General features: G+C 39.5%; 1 protein-coding gene across 1 annotated transcript in view; it reads right to left on the reverse strand.

The window, feature by feature from the left end:
* The window catches only part of LOC140998503 (bis(5'-adenosyl)-triphosphatase-like), a 407,581-nt gene that overhangs the window by 60,988 nt on the left and 331,782 nt on the right, over nt 1-14,811 (reverse strand). The window lies entirely within an intron of this gene.

Below are 14,811 nucleotides of genomic sequence, written 5' to 3' on the forward strand. Positions count from 1 at the left end.
TTGACAGGCTGATGTGACAGAGATGGGTTCCTTAGAGAGTCTTTATTACTTCACAGTACATTGGAGAAGTGTTACTGCCGTGCCACAAAACACATGAGGGTGACCGTGCATTTCACCAAGCGTGCTACCTGTACACCATTGAGACTCTTTATTTTTATGCTTGTAAGGATTTAATTGACTTTTTCCATCCCCCCCTTCTGGTGTCAACCCCCTGCTGTCACAAACTTGGCCATCTGTATAGTTAACTTTGATTTCTGTCTCTGCATGGATGATATGATAATGTCCCTAAGAAACTGCTTTATATTACAAAATACATGCTGAGAAAAAAACAAACAAACAGCAAACACTCACGAAAGCAGAAACAACAAACTGTTTTCTCAGATATTACTTGTCAGTAAATAAAATAAAGTCTTAAAACATGTGGTTACATAGAAGATGACAAGTAAGTAATCAAGCTTTATAGAAAGACAAGAAACAAGATCATTTGTAAAAAAAAAAAAAAAAAAAAAAAAATAATATCCTTGTTTTAGGAAAATTACATGAAACATTAATTTAAAAGTGGTGTCTATCGTGGGCAAAGACCAATCCTCCATCCGAGCTTGTTAGAAAACTGTTCAGTAGTTTTTGTGTCATTCTGCTGACCAACCAAGCAACCAACCAACAAACCAACAGACGCAGGCAAAAACATAAAAAACCTTCTTGGCTGAAAAAAAAGAACAAGACCTTTGTTAATATCTTTATTGAGATTTGTATTTACATCATCCCAAATGTTTCCCTCAATGTTCAAACCTAGAGAAATCCACAATTTAACTCAAGGGTTAAATTGTGCGTTTCATTTGGTCGCCTGTCACTATAACTTCTGGGAGATAATCAGAGAGTGAGGAAGGAAGTCAGTGAATGAGACCAAACATAACGTTAATAAAACTTTAACACTTTGCATTACCTGTGACAATTCTGTGTAAACACAAAGATGCTGAAGCTCCAGAAAAATGACCTTTATCATCATCAACAGTTCCCAGAAAGAAACCATGTTCCACAGCAGAGAAGCAAATGAAGCAAAACAAGAGTAAATATGGCCAGGGCTTTCCAACGTTGGAGACACCTGTGGACAAGTAAAAAGCTGAACTTGCAACATTTCTTTTAGACCGGTGAGTGTTTACCAAAACATATGTTAAGTGTACTTAATGACAACACAAACTGTAACACTTAGTGTGAAGTGACTGTTTTCTTGTTACTGTGGCGTTGCTTAGACTGAGCTAAGTAAGCTATAATGTCAACTTATAAACAAACCCCACACAGGAAGATTATTAGATCATATTTTGACCGGCTTTTGGAGTTTCAGCAGTTTGGTTGAGCTTTGCATATTCTAACTCTGCTGTCAGTTAATAGTTGTCTGTATTTATAACAGATGACTGTAATTTGCGATTGTATGGACCCAGTAGTAGACAGACTAAGAAAATGTCGACCAGTTAATCATATTGTAATCATATTGTAACCACTATTTACAATTACTGGCATTACTGTTATGAGATGAGGCAAGATCTGAGGTTATGAAACTTCGCTATAGATTTTGAGGACAATACAAGGTTTATTTTGTGTGTCTAACTGTAGTAATGACACAGTTAGTATTGTGAAGTTCTTGCTCCCGGAATAAACAGGTTGCAGCTCTGGCTTCTACCCTGATGAAGAAACGACCAGGCCTGCAGAGCTGGAAGATCCTGCTGTATCAAGCTTTGGACCAAGTAACTGTAGCCATGTTTCTATAAAGCATTTTTATGCACATTTTGAAGAATATGGCATTAGATATTTTATGGAGACGACAAAGTCGAAAAACTTTAATTAAAAACTTTAAAACCTCTTATTCGCAAAAATGTTTGTGCTAGGTGGTATTTAGATCAGAGTTCATGCGCAAAATGTTGAAAGGCTTTTTGTGTTGACAATAACTGAAATAAAACATTCCAATCTGCTGGAAAGGCTTTTGTAATGGCTTTACTCAGATGTGGGTTACAGTGGTTGTTCAGTATGCCTGCTTACACAGATCTGTGTTTGTTCCACCGACAGAATGAGCTGTTCTCAGAGTTTAGTATCAGTGTATACCTCCAAAAGTTTTATTTAGCACTTATTGTGTACCAAAGAACGCAACAATGAAACTGAGGAATGGTGAATATGTGGGTAAATAAAAATGCAAACACAGTAATGATTATTTCAGTCTTTACAATTTTAACAACTCAGAAGAATTAATTTGCATAGAAAAATTTAATAATATAAAACATATAAAATATAATATTGAAAATTAATAACGAACTAAATAACAATAATAATAATAATAATAATAATAATAATAAACTTTGAGAACAGGTTTAATACTGCCCCCTATTCTTAAGAAGTTAAGAGGCCATGCTACAGAGCAAATTAATCACCCTAACTGATTGTTCACGTTGCAGTATGAATATCTGTGACCCAGCAAATTCACATTTTCTGTCATGATCCTCATCATGGCAGCCCTCCCTTCTCCCTTTGTGTGTGTGTGTGTGTTGTCATTCCCTGTCTGTGTTATTCCTCCTGTCTCTCCCCCTGTCTGTTCTGTGTGTGTGCATGTGGGCGTGGTCTCCTTCCACAGGCAGCACCTGGTGAATCCACTTCAGTAATCAACCTTTCTATAAAGCCTGCATACAACCAGTCTACGTGGTTGTATGCATCCTGGCTCCTCTGTGTTTTTGCCATTGTGTCCTGTTGTTAGCTTGTGAAGCTAATACCTCTGTTTCTCCAACCTCGCCTCAGATTGCTGTGCTTGCCTCGTGATCTCGTTTGTTTCTGCCCTGCCTGTGGACCTGCCTGCCGGTTGCCTGCTCTCCTGTGTTTCCCTGCTGTGTGAGTACGCTTGAGAGACGGACCCCGCTGCCCCGTGCCACAGCGCCGCCATTACCTCGTGGCCGACGCCACATCAAGACACTCTCACCCTCACTGGTGACTTCACGAGCCACGTTTGGATCCTGGGACTACGCACCACCCCTCCCCCCCTGCACTTGTTTTGCACATGTGAACATTAAAGACTTGTTATTTTCTGTTAACCCTGTTGTTTGAGTTGTGCATTTGGGTCCAGACTCTGTACAAATCTTAACATTTTCAGGAAACCTATAATAAGTTCAGATTTGAAGCAAACTTCATGAATGTTTTTGTGACAAAGTAGTTGTGTTCCACTCATTCATCACAGAAACATGAGCTGTAGAAATCATTGGAACTGAAGACTGCCATGATATACATGTTCTTTACAAGTGTATATAGACTTTCGACCACGACTGTATATTAGGGCTGTCAAGCGATTAAAAAAATTAATCGAATTTATTGCAAGCTTTGTGATTAATTAATTGCGATTAATCGCTTATATGCTAATATTTGCAGTAATCATTTACAAATATTTCAATGCAAATGTATTTTTGTCGATGAGTGAATCAATCAATACAATGACATTCTAAACTTTAAAAGGAGATGATATTTCAATCTTGAAATACTCTGATGATACAAAAATTCCTTGCTGCATAAACGCCACAAAACGGTGCTCCTGCCAACAGTTCAATCTGGGCGTTTCTTGAAGACCCACTCCAGTATTTTGTAGGAACATATGCCATCGCCTCTGCATTACATTGAGGCCCTGTTTTTCTTATCACCTCTGTTTTTCTGGATGAAGCAATTCTACAGGAAGAGGGGCGCCATCTTATCGCCTGGCAGAGAGGACAGTGTTTTCTTTGCTCATAAATAACTCGTATGAAGACACTTTTAATTAATTTACAACCCAAAACCTTTGGATGAACTTTCTCTCCCTGATAAAAACAGATAAATCCTCTTCACAGGTCATGTTGAGGCCTCTGCCAGTTCACCAGGAGGGACGAACGAACTGGTCATCAGAAGGTGTCAATACAGAGTCTTTATATATGTAAATTAACTCACACATCAAATGGTTCTTTTCCCCTTTGTTTTAGAGTATCTCTCTCTACCTGTGTCTCTCTCCTCAACTCTAACTTCTAAAGCACACATTAGCTTTTAAGAGAACACTGGAAACCTTCTGATGTGTCCCAGGCCAACACTCCCAGGTCTGGGATTTACGACTCATCTGGATGCTATCTGTGGTCAAATTCCACCCAAATGGTCTCTGTGTTCCTCCAGATTTCAGACCATTTCTAATTAACCATTAGGTCAGGATCTCATTCTCTTAACTCCAACAGATTAAGGGTCAGTAAGAGAAGCTCATAAAACTGATCTTTCTCCCATTTCTCTGTGATGAAATTTGGCTAAAATCAAATTTAATGTTTAATTGTGTCATGTGTTTGGTGGAACCACAGTGCCCTCCAGTGGTGAGTCAGGGTACAAAGGAATTAAACTGTCAAGATATCTATGTTTTAATACGTTTTCCTGATTAAAAGTCTGTAATATGTTTCTTCATTTACAGGTATTAGAACTATAAGAAATGCTTATATGTGGTCAGATTCTATCAGTTCTACTGTATCTTTAAGTGTTTTCGTGTTTGATCCAGTGTTAATTTCTTTTAGTCGTTCAGCGAATTTAATCAGGTCATATTATTTCATTAAGTCCATTTATTTTGCCATGGTAAGGTCCTGAGAAAGGTGAAGCACGATCGCGAAACATTAAATCGGTTTAATTTAATTCAAGTTTCGTAAGTGTAGGCGATTGATATGATCCACAGTGAAAATCGTCAGCCCTCCCCTTTCGGACCGCCTGCTGATTTGGACTACAAAAACCAAGAGACAGCCATTCTGTCTCTCTCTTCTAAATTTTTCTTCACTTCACTTTTAAATCTTTACCTTTTGTATTTTTGCGACACGCTCTTAGGCAGAAATCTCCGCACAATTGACCACGTGCGATTTTTACCTCAATACCCTAATTTGAGGACGCACTGACTCTAAGTGCTTTCGTTTTGTTAAGTATCAGTATTTTACTCAGTAGAAGTTAATTTGACTTATTTCGTCTTGTTTTGAGTAATAACTGAGGACTCGCCCGGCCAGCGTTATTCTCTAGTTATTTTCGTCAAGAAAGTTGAATTAGTTCGATCAAAAGTTCAGAGTCATCACTCCATGCAAGAAGAAGACTTTATTCCGACCACCAGCATTGTGCAGTAATTGCCTGCATCAACAAACCGTGTGAACGGTTTGCAACGAACAGACATTTTGCCAAGCCGACCGGCCTGCCTTCAACGCTCACAAGCAGTGCCATCCCGCTGGGCAGCGGACCGGGACCTTCCTGCCGAGTACTGGACAGACGGCGCTCTCCCTCCAACACCGGGACGAGAGAAACCCACTGGGAGACCGGGCGAGCTGCGACATCCCTCCGGCTCGTGGACCGGCGTCTGCAAGCCGCAGACGCTCTGCGACATCCCTCCGGCTCTTGGACCGGCACCTCAAGCCGAGGTCAAGCTATCAGCTCCGGAGAGGTCCAAAGTGGTGAACATCTCCCAGTCTTCAGGCAAAGTAGGCTAAACACCCATGCACACTGCTGGAGTCACACGCATGTTCTTGAGTTGGTGGTGTCTCTTTTCTTTTGATTCACAGTAATCTTTAATTAATAAGAAATCCGGTTAGGGTCTCGTTAGTGTCGAAATTACTCTAGTAATCTTTGAATGCTTCCCAGACTCGCGACTTTACCATCCGCTCATCTCCATCCATTCATTACCATGATCATTTAGTCTCTACATTTTATGTTATCAATATTGTTTGTTTGAATCATCCTTTCATTTATTCACCTTGATTTATTTAGTAAATAAACATATTTAACCGTACGTCGTTGTCTGTGCAGGTTTGTTTTAATGTGGAGAACCGATGGATATGTGTAGAATTCACTAATTCATAAGTGAGATTGAATAAATTGTTCTGAAATTGATTAGAATTGATACAAGTTAACCTTGTTTAGTCGAATTTGATTAATTACCTCCGGATTATTCAAATAGATAAAACATCGGAGGTGGTGCCCCATTAACGAGTGTTTTATTAATCGCCAGTGATTGATAAATTACATTTATGATCAGTGTATCTCCTACAATTTTTATGATCTTTCCTGACAATGTCAATAATTTTTGACGAATAACTTACTTTTGTGCTTAAAACTTAAAAAATGAAGCTGTCACTAAAATGGAAAGGAATACAGTAGAATCTGGAGCTTTTAATTCATCCACTAAGCTTGACTTCTAGTGTTATAATAAAGGTTGATTCATGGTTGCATGTAGGCTCTACACAGAGCCGATTTCATAACCTATGCATGTGGCATATGCTATACTTTCCCTTTATAAACACACCGACCCACAGCTGTGTCTCTGGACTAGAGAGAGCGGACAGGCAGAGTGTCTGCAGGGAGGGCCGCAGGAAGCCTGCCCTTCAGACATTCAGCCTGTCCGCTCTCTCTCTCGCCCTGAGACTCCCAAGGAGTGAAGAGAGGCTCTGTAAGAGGAGTGTAACCCAAGAGGAGCAGCAACCGGCCGGTCAGGAGGGACTGCAACAGCGGCAGTTGGTGATGCTGATGAGTTCAGTGTAATTGTTGGGGAAACTACTGGTCTCAATCCCTGTTATTAGCACCGCAGCTAAGCACTGGAGGAAAAGCTGGAAAATGTGGTGCTTCCAAGTGGTCCAATTGCATTCTTTGGCCCACATCACTACAACTTGCAGTTACATTCCTTGGGAGATGCAGTGCTGGGGAGGTGCATGTCAGGCTACAGTGAGGGGATGGCATTGATTCTACAATTAACAACATCCCATTCTTGGTTTGAAAAACAATGTTAACATTTAGAAACTCTAGCTGGAGTGGGGCTTTAGTCATCTGCCTCTATCATGTTTACAAAGCTGCAAGTCAAGTGGCGACATAGAGCGCAATTAATCTGCATTAATTGTTCTATAATTAATTAATCAAAATTAACACGTTATACTGATTGCCCTTTTTGCCATAGCCAGCTGTAACAATAGTGAGACACAAAGTGTGTAACGTGATGTAGTTCCATATAGGTATCAGATCTGAAAATGCTCATATGTGTGGTATAGGAAGACAATGACAAATGACTAATTTTGTCATTTTCTGTAGTTTGGAGTACTTGTTGAGGAAAAGTTATGCAGCCATTACAATCAAAAGATACACTCCCTGGAGGAGAATGATTGGCCGGGAAGTTGTCATGGCAATCTGCCCACTAGGATTTTGGTAAGTGGATGTTTTGACCAGATGATGTTAGATGATGATGAATAAGTCACTGAAGTCTCTTGGCTTTCATACACCAAAGGTTTTTCACTGGGTGCCTAAAACAGTGACAAAACAAGAACATACATACGTCACCAGAGGGTCGAGCTTCATGCCGACCACAGAGCTGGATAAACTGATCAGGCGGGCCAGCTCTGTGGTCGGCATGAAGCTCGACCCTCTGGTGACGGTGGCAGAGAGGAGGACACTGGAAAAACTGCTGGATATTATAGACAATACCAGCCTCCCTCTGCACACCGTCATCAGTGACCAGCGGAGCCTGTTCAGTGAAAGACTGCTCCTTCCCAAGTGTAGGACCAACAGACTTAAGAACTCCTTTGTCCCTCATGCCATCAGGCTGTACAACTCCTCACTTGGGGGGAGGAGGAAATAGGAGGAAACAGATAACCGGCAATACTGCAATACTGTGATTTCACTGTGCAACAACTTATTTATCTATTTATCTATTTATTCACATACATACCTGGACACTCTCACTTTCGTGCAATAATTTCTGTACAATAACAAATATACAGTCCTACATTCACATTTATTTTATTTTATTTTATTTATCCTATTTTATTTTAATCTATTTTTATTGTATTCTATTGTATTTTGTTCTATTCCTATCTTTATTTTCTATTTTTGCTAAGAGTCTATTTTCTCGTGAACTGTATGCTGCTGGAAATTCAATTTCCCTGAGGGAGTCATCCCAACGGGATCAATAAAGTGAAGTCTAAGTCTAAGTCTAAGTCTAAGTCTACCTCTTAAAAAGAACAAAAATATTTGATTTCAATGTAACACTTGTCTCTGCACTGGAGCAACATTTCTTTTCAGCTTTTCGCAGATGCTTTGTGTCCTCGGCAGCAAGTCAGAGTGTCTAAAACATGCAAAAACATATCCCACGAAGAAAACATTCAACATTTTCTAGTTTAAAATACTCATAGTTGATTGTCTGTGGGTCTTTTGCACAAGTGTAACATTTTTACATATTTTTGTTCATAATTTTAAAATGTATATGATTATATGTCAGCCCAGTACCCACAAAACCAGTTGTCCCAAAACAAGAGAATAGCATTTCAATTTGATAAAAACTGTGAAAAAATGTAAAATACATACTCCAGATGAAAGAGGAGAATGTAAAGCATCTTTAAAACTAAAAGCAGTGAATTTTTAACAGTATTTATTCTTATTTTGTGGTTGGTCAAAATGTGTCTCTAGTTTTTGTCAACACCATCAGATATTTAGGAAAAACCAATAAAATCAGACACCGACATGGTCAACTATATTCCTGAGGACCTCCTTTCCACCCTCCATGTTTGTTAATGCAACAAGGTGAAAAAAGCTTATTCATATAGCATATTCATTGTCAGCTGTCACAACCATGACATGTTGTATAGAAAGGACCATTTTAAATTATGACATAAATGAATGCATTAGAAAAAGAAGCCAGAGGCAGCAAGCAAACAGAAAGAAAACAAGATGGCTCCTGTATACAACTCATGAGTTTCTTGGAAAAAGTGTGTTTTTGTCACCACCATCAGACGTCACCACCGTCAGATTTGCTATCTGACACAAAAACATCCAAATCGTCCCTAAATGGGACCTTGAATATAATTCAGGATCACTATAAACAGTAATATGGCTTGTAATGTTTTATTTTAACCTCTTTATTTATAACATACATGATTTCTCCTTTATTTCTTCCACAAACAGGCCTACGTATCCCAACATGAACGTGACCCACAATGACTAACACTATAAATGAATGTAGTTGCACCATTTCACAACCATTTTATAAAATTTCACAAAAATGTTACCAAATTAAACATAATTAACTTCATAATCACTAATTTAATGGTAATTCCATTAAATTCTGACTTTTCATTTGTTTATTTTAGGCAGTTATGGTGAGACAGCAGCTATCTGTAGAGGGGTGATGTAAAAGAAGAGAATACGAAACTAAAAGCAAGATGCCCAAAATGTCAAAAGATCAAAGCGTTGAAAAATAAAATTATAATAAACAATCTGAAAAGCCTTGGCAAAAAGAATTCTAATATTTATCTGTATAATCTGACCATTAGTTTACTTTCGTGGTTGATAGGTTCTCATAGCCAGGCCAGCTGTGTAGGCCTGCTTCCAGTCTTCGTGCAAAGTTAGGCTAGCCATGTCTTGACTCCAGCTCCATCGCGGCAGAGAGCAATGAGTCATACCCATGTGCACCGGAGAAGAAAACAGTCGCTGCCACAATATGCAACCAAGGCCTGAAACTCTAACAAAATGACTAAAAATATACAAAATGTATTGTCCTCGTGTACTCTCTCTCTTGATTTAAGTGATAAATCAGGCACAACCATCACTTAAGATATTATCTAGTTTGTTTATGTTCTGGTTCATATTTTTTTCTATTTCTCTTAAGTGGACAATAAATTTGTTTTCTTGTGTGTTATCTCTAAATCCTGACTAGATCAAACCATTGACTCTAAAATATGGGCAGGGCTTCCGAGTATGAGATGTGAAGGCAATGCATAAGTGCTTTCAACCTCCATTGGTTCTAAAAGCCAGCAGGGGGCAACTGGTTTCAATTACTATGGCCATTAGAAGTTGGTGCATGCGATTGAAAGCTTGTGAAATAAAAATATGTCAAATCACTACTGTGGCATGTATATCATGGCCCCCTTGACCAAATATGGTCACTTCTGGCCCCAGAAAAACAAGATTTCGACTGCTCAAATGTCATACTTGGGTGATGTCATGGTGAGTTTGCATCTGTGTTAAACTTTTGCAGATGTAGCTAATGAAGCTGATGGACTGATAATATATGCAACCGTTTCATGAAAACATTTAACTACCACTAAAGCAGTCACACTAATCCTCTATCTGATGCAGAATTTGTGGAGCCTGTCTCACTTACTCTGCCGCTCAATCAGCATTCCATACTCACTACTAAGAAAAAACATTCCTGTATGTTAATTCAATAATATCTACTTGGTGAATACAACATTTAATCTCTGGCTGTTTATGTGAGTTTAAAAACTCATATCAGCAGCCAGGCTTGCTTAGTAAACAAGATGGATCTATACATAGCCCTCCACATGATAAATCACTATAATCAGCCGGCATTTTCCATAAGACAAAAATAAAATCCAATTCCATCATTCAAAACACAGAGATTTGTCTTGTGTCTGTGCGACTCCAGGCAGTGAGTTCATAAGAGTGCATTTGCCTCTCTCTTATAGCCTGCCTCGCTCTTATTCAATCAAAGGACCATTTTTATTGCTGGCGTGCAGGCACCTGATTGCAATAACCCAGTTGATAGATGGGGGTGGGCTGCTACTGTAGCAGGTGTGCTATATGCACTAAGATAATCTGTTTTCATAAAAAGAGCAGACAGGTCTCCACATCAAGAGTTGCTTTGTATTAAAATTACTTTATAAAATATGTAGATTATTTCAGTGCGTTCAGGATCAGTGGGAAACAACTGCTTCTGTATTACTGCCTTAATTCACTGCTCCCCTGGTGTGCTTTTCTGCAGTTAAGACCTTCAACAAAAGGGTCTTCAAGAATATTTCAGAGCTATTGATATTCTGGTAATGCTAAAATAAAACATACCTGCTGGTGTGAATCTAACTGAACTCAAGCAAAAATGCATTACTCTTTGACCTTGTTTGTATTGCCAGATAGAAGCCATTTAATCTCAAAGAATCTGTAGATGAAAAATGGAGGTTGTTGTGGAAATGGAAAAATAAAGATCTTTTAAAAAGACATTGTTCTCTAAGGGCACACAGTGTAGATTGCTTTTTTGTGAGTGAGGTAGGTAGGAGGTTAAAAAAAACATTCTCCTGGACAGTGGCAAAGACATCGCCTAGCCTGGGGCCTCATTTAAAAAACTGTGTGTAGGAATCATGTCAAAAGGCGTATGGACAAAACACAGAAAGTGCTTATGGACAAAAATATTCTTATTTATAACACAATGCACATGCATGCCTGTTTCCCTTTATAAAGCACAATCAATTTGAAGCTCGGGCTTCATGCAACACACATAGTTTCCAATAAATAGAAACACCCCTAATAATATATTTTTTACCACTGACTGCATGAAGATGACGAAATATGCTGAGAGATAATAAAATTTTACACAATGTTAAATCAAAAGTTTTGCTGTAGAGGTTGAGACAAGACAAAATATGTTGTTTGGGAGACAGTGAGGACATTAAATGCAAAAAAGGTGTTAAGTCATTTGATGGGCAAAGTGAATGTTGCTGGCTCAGAAATAAAAAGAAGCCACTGACATAAAAGTGGACGGCAAAAGTGCACAGCCAAGGTGTGAGGGAACAAGGACATGCAGCCCACCGCTCTTGACAAGACACTGGCAGGAATTAGCGGAGAATCCCTTCTTAGTAGAGTATAGACACAGACGTGCAAGATGCAATGGGATGTCTCAGGTAGCTTATGTAGTTTGTATTCCCTTGTTTGAAATGATAGTTAACTATTTGCATTCAAGTTGTGTTTGGACATTTATTTACACAAACAAATGGGAGAGTTTCTATTAATTAAAGTTGCTGCATGTTGGTGCTGCAGCTGAGCACACAAGCTCAGCCCAGGCACCACACCACAACCAGACAGCGGGTTAGAGATAAAAGAACTACAACTTGTTTTATGTGACATAAGCTGTACACTGAGAGATTTCATTATTATTATGTCACTATTGTTTTCGTGCCGCCTTAAAAATTATTAGTCTTATGCCGCACCTCAAATTTGCTGTAAACTTTGTTGGGACCCACGAATGAATTCATTCATCGTGGATTTCAAAATGGACTCTGAACTGAACTCAGTGTCCCAGAATTCCCCATTGTTCCTACCGAGGTGCAAAATTCAGCTTTGAGCTACTATTGGTCGGGGTGACAGACCCCTCTCTGATCAGATAGTCAAAACTCCAGCGCCTTCCTTTGTTTTCTCTCTTCTCTTCTCCTCAAGCCTCTCTTACTCTAACGCCCTCCACTCCTTCGCCTTCTTATCCTCAATGGCTCCTTTCCATCTCCCCCCCTTGCTGCTGCCTGCCCTCAAGATCTCTTCTTCTGGGCCTAACAGCTGCAGAGAGCTGCAAGCTGCATTTGCAGCAGGCCCAAAGAACTTCTCCTCACTGCAGCGACACGAGGTCCTGCCAGTATTCCTGATCAGTTAGCACCAGCAGCTGCGACACAAAGCTTGCCAGCTAACTTCACAATCTGAGGAACACCAAGCAAGTTAGCATCGAGCTGCTATCCTTGCAAAGGAAAGGAGCGAACCGTTTCCTCCTCTGCCGACTTTCATCAGTCCTTGCACAGCAAGAACAGCATTCAACATTGGAATCCCAACGTTCTCCTGCAACCACCAGCACCTTTTCTTCAAAGACTGGTAAGATTGAACTGGGCTTAGATAGCATAGCATAGCACGGCTAAGCACAGGACTTTAAACTCTGGTTGATGTAATGCATATGTGTTCAATTTATGTGTGTCCACTATTTGAGTGTTATTGTGATCTCAGGTCAGGTTATTGGTAGTTTGCTTTCCTAGACGGCTAATTCGATGTTAGTCGAATGATGCTTCTCACAGACTCAGGGTCTTTGCATGCAACTAACCATCTTCTATAACCTGGCATCACGTCACACACATACACATACATCTGTATATAGTACATGTTAGTGTGTTTTCGTCTTTGTGTAAATAAAAGACTTTTGAACCTTCAAGCTGCCTATTTAATATTGTACAAGAGTGAATGTTGCCAACCTCTACTCTGTCAAGAACTCCAAAATCCTTCGACCATTACAGCTGTTATGGTAATATTGGTTGTAGTTATTAAGTTAATTATTAATCAAAGTTACAAACAGTTTACTACTTTTTCTGAGACTGATTTAGTGAATTGGCTATCTTTTCCCTTCTTCAAGGGTGGTGCCCCGAGGTGATCTAATGTAAATTGGATCTTATTATTAATCATGATTAATAATTATCCCTGATAATCATTAATTATTATTGATAGAAAAATTTAACCCAAAACTCCCTATTACTGTTGCATGAAGCACTACATAATGGTGCCTCGTGTGATGTGAGCACAACAACTTGAATGAGCTAGAAGCATGAAATTTGGCCTAGTAAGCTACAAGTAGCTACATGGTGGCGATATAACAAATACCACAGCCCAAACACAGTTAATCCGATTGACTTTAATTGGCAGAAACTGAAAGGCAGTAAAGTGAAAAACTCAAGTAAAACTCAAATTTGATCAAAACACCGAATTGGATATACAGTATTGTGGAACAGAGAAACACATTTCTTCACATTTCTCATAAATGGGCAAGATCCATTGAAACATGGCTGCTATTAATCTAAATATCTTTACAAAGGGTGGGACTAAACATAATATTATTAGCCATAAATTAGCCATAACTCAATAACCATTGGTCCAATCATCATAAAACTAAGTAGATATCTTCAGGCTGAGGTTGGGAATCGGTCTACCATAGCATTTTGAACACAACCAACAGGGGGCCTAACCCTAACCCAGTGGAAATAATTTCACCGTTTTCAGTGTGCATACTGTGGGGGCAAGTATTGACCAAAATTGGAAGTGCCATGTTGATTGGTGCAAGTGGGCGAGGTCTATCACATAATGGTCCATGATTCAAGATGCCTTTCAGCAATCGTGATTAAAGTCATGGAGGCACCCGGAGCTGTCTCCTGAACATAGCCAAGTTTCGTCCAAAACTGATGAAAGGCGGGCCACATGGTGGCCAAAAAATGCGATTTTGGAAAGGCCACACCCCAAACACAGAAAGTCTGATTGACTTGAAATGGGACACACAATCCAGCTCAAAATGTTCTATGAAAATGCTTCTTGGACCATATCGGTCTGCTATGATGGCTATTTTGCTAATCAGCGTAAACTGAAAAACAGTAAAGTGACATCTACTTTTTTCAAATTTGACTCAGTTAACACCAAATTGGGTATACAGCAATGTGGGACTAAGATGCACACTTCAATTACAAATGAGCAAGATTAGTTGAAAAACATGGCCGCTATCAACCAAAATGTCCTCGCTAAGGGTGGGGCTTAGAACAAATTGGACATAATTCAATAAACATAGCTCCAATCATAAAACTCGATAGATATCTACTATCCCCCATGCCCCATCTCCTGGATCATTCCACTCCCTACACTAAACCTAAACTGGTCCATGTCTTTACAGACAAGTCTTGCCTAAATTCAGGTCACCACACACAAACTGGTCCAAACATGGCTAAATGTTATGATTCTCAGCCTAAATTGGCCAAGCCAACACACCACATAATGGTAAATGGACTTGCATTTCTATAACGCTTTTCCAGTCTACTGACCGCTCAAAGTGCTTTACAACACTTGTCACATTCCCCCATTCACACACACATTCACACACTGATGGCAGAGGCTGCCATGCAAGGTGCAAACCTGCTCGTCAGGAGCAAATTTTGCGTTCAGTATATTGCTTAAGGATACTTCGACATGCAGCCGGAGCAGCCGGGGATTCGAACCAGCAACCTTCCGATTACTGGATGACCCGCTCTA

The sequence above is a fragment of the Pagrus major genome, chromosome 6 (assembly GCF_040436345.1).
Source record: "Pagrus major chromosome 6, Pma_NU_1.0".
Classification (NCBI taxonomy): domain Eukaryota; kingdom Metazoa; phylum Chordata; class Actinopteri; order Spariformes; family Sparidae; genus Pagrus; species Pagrus major.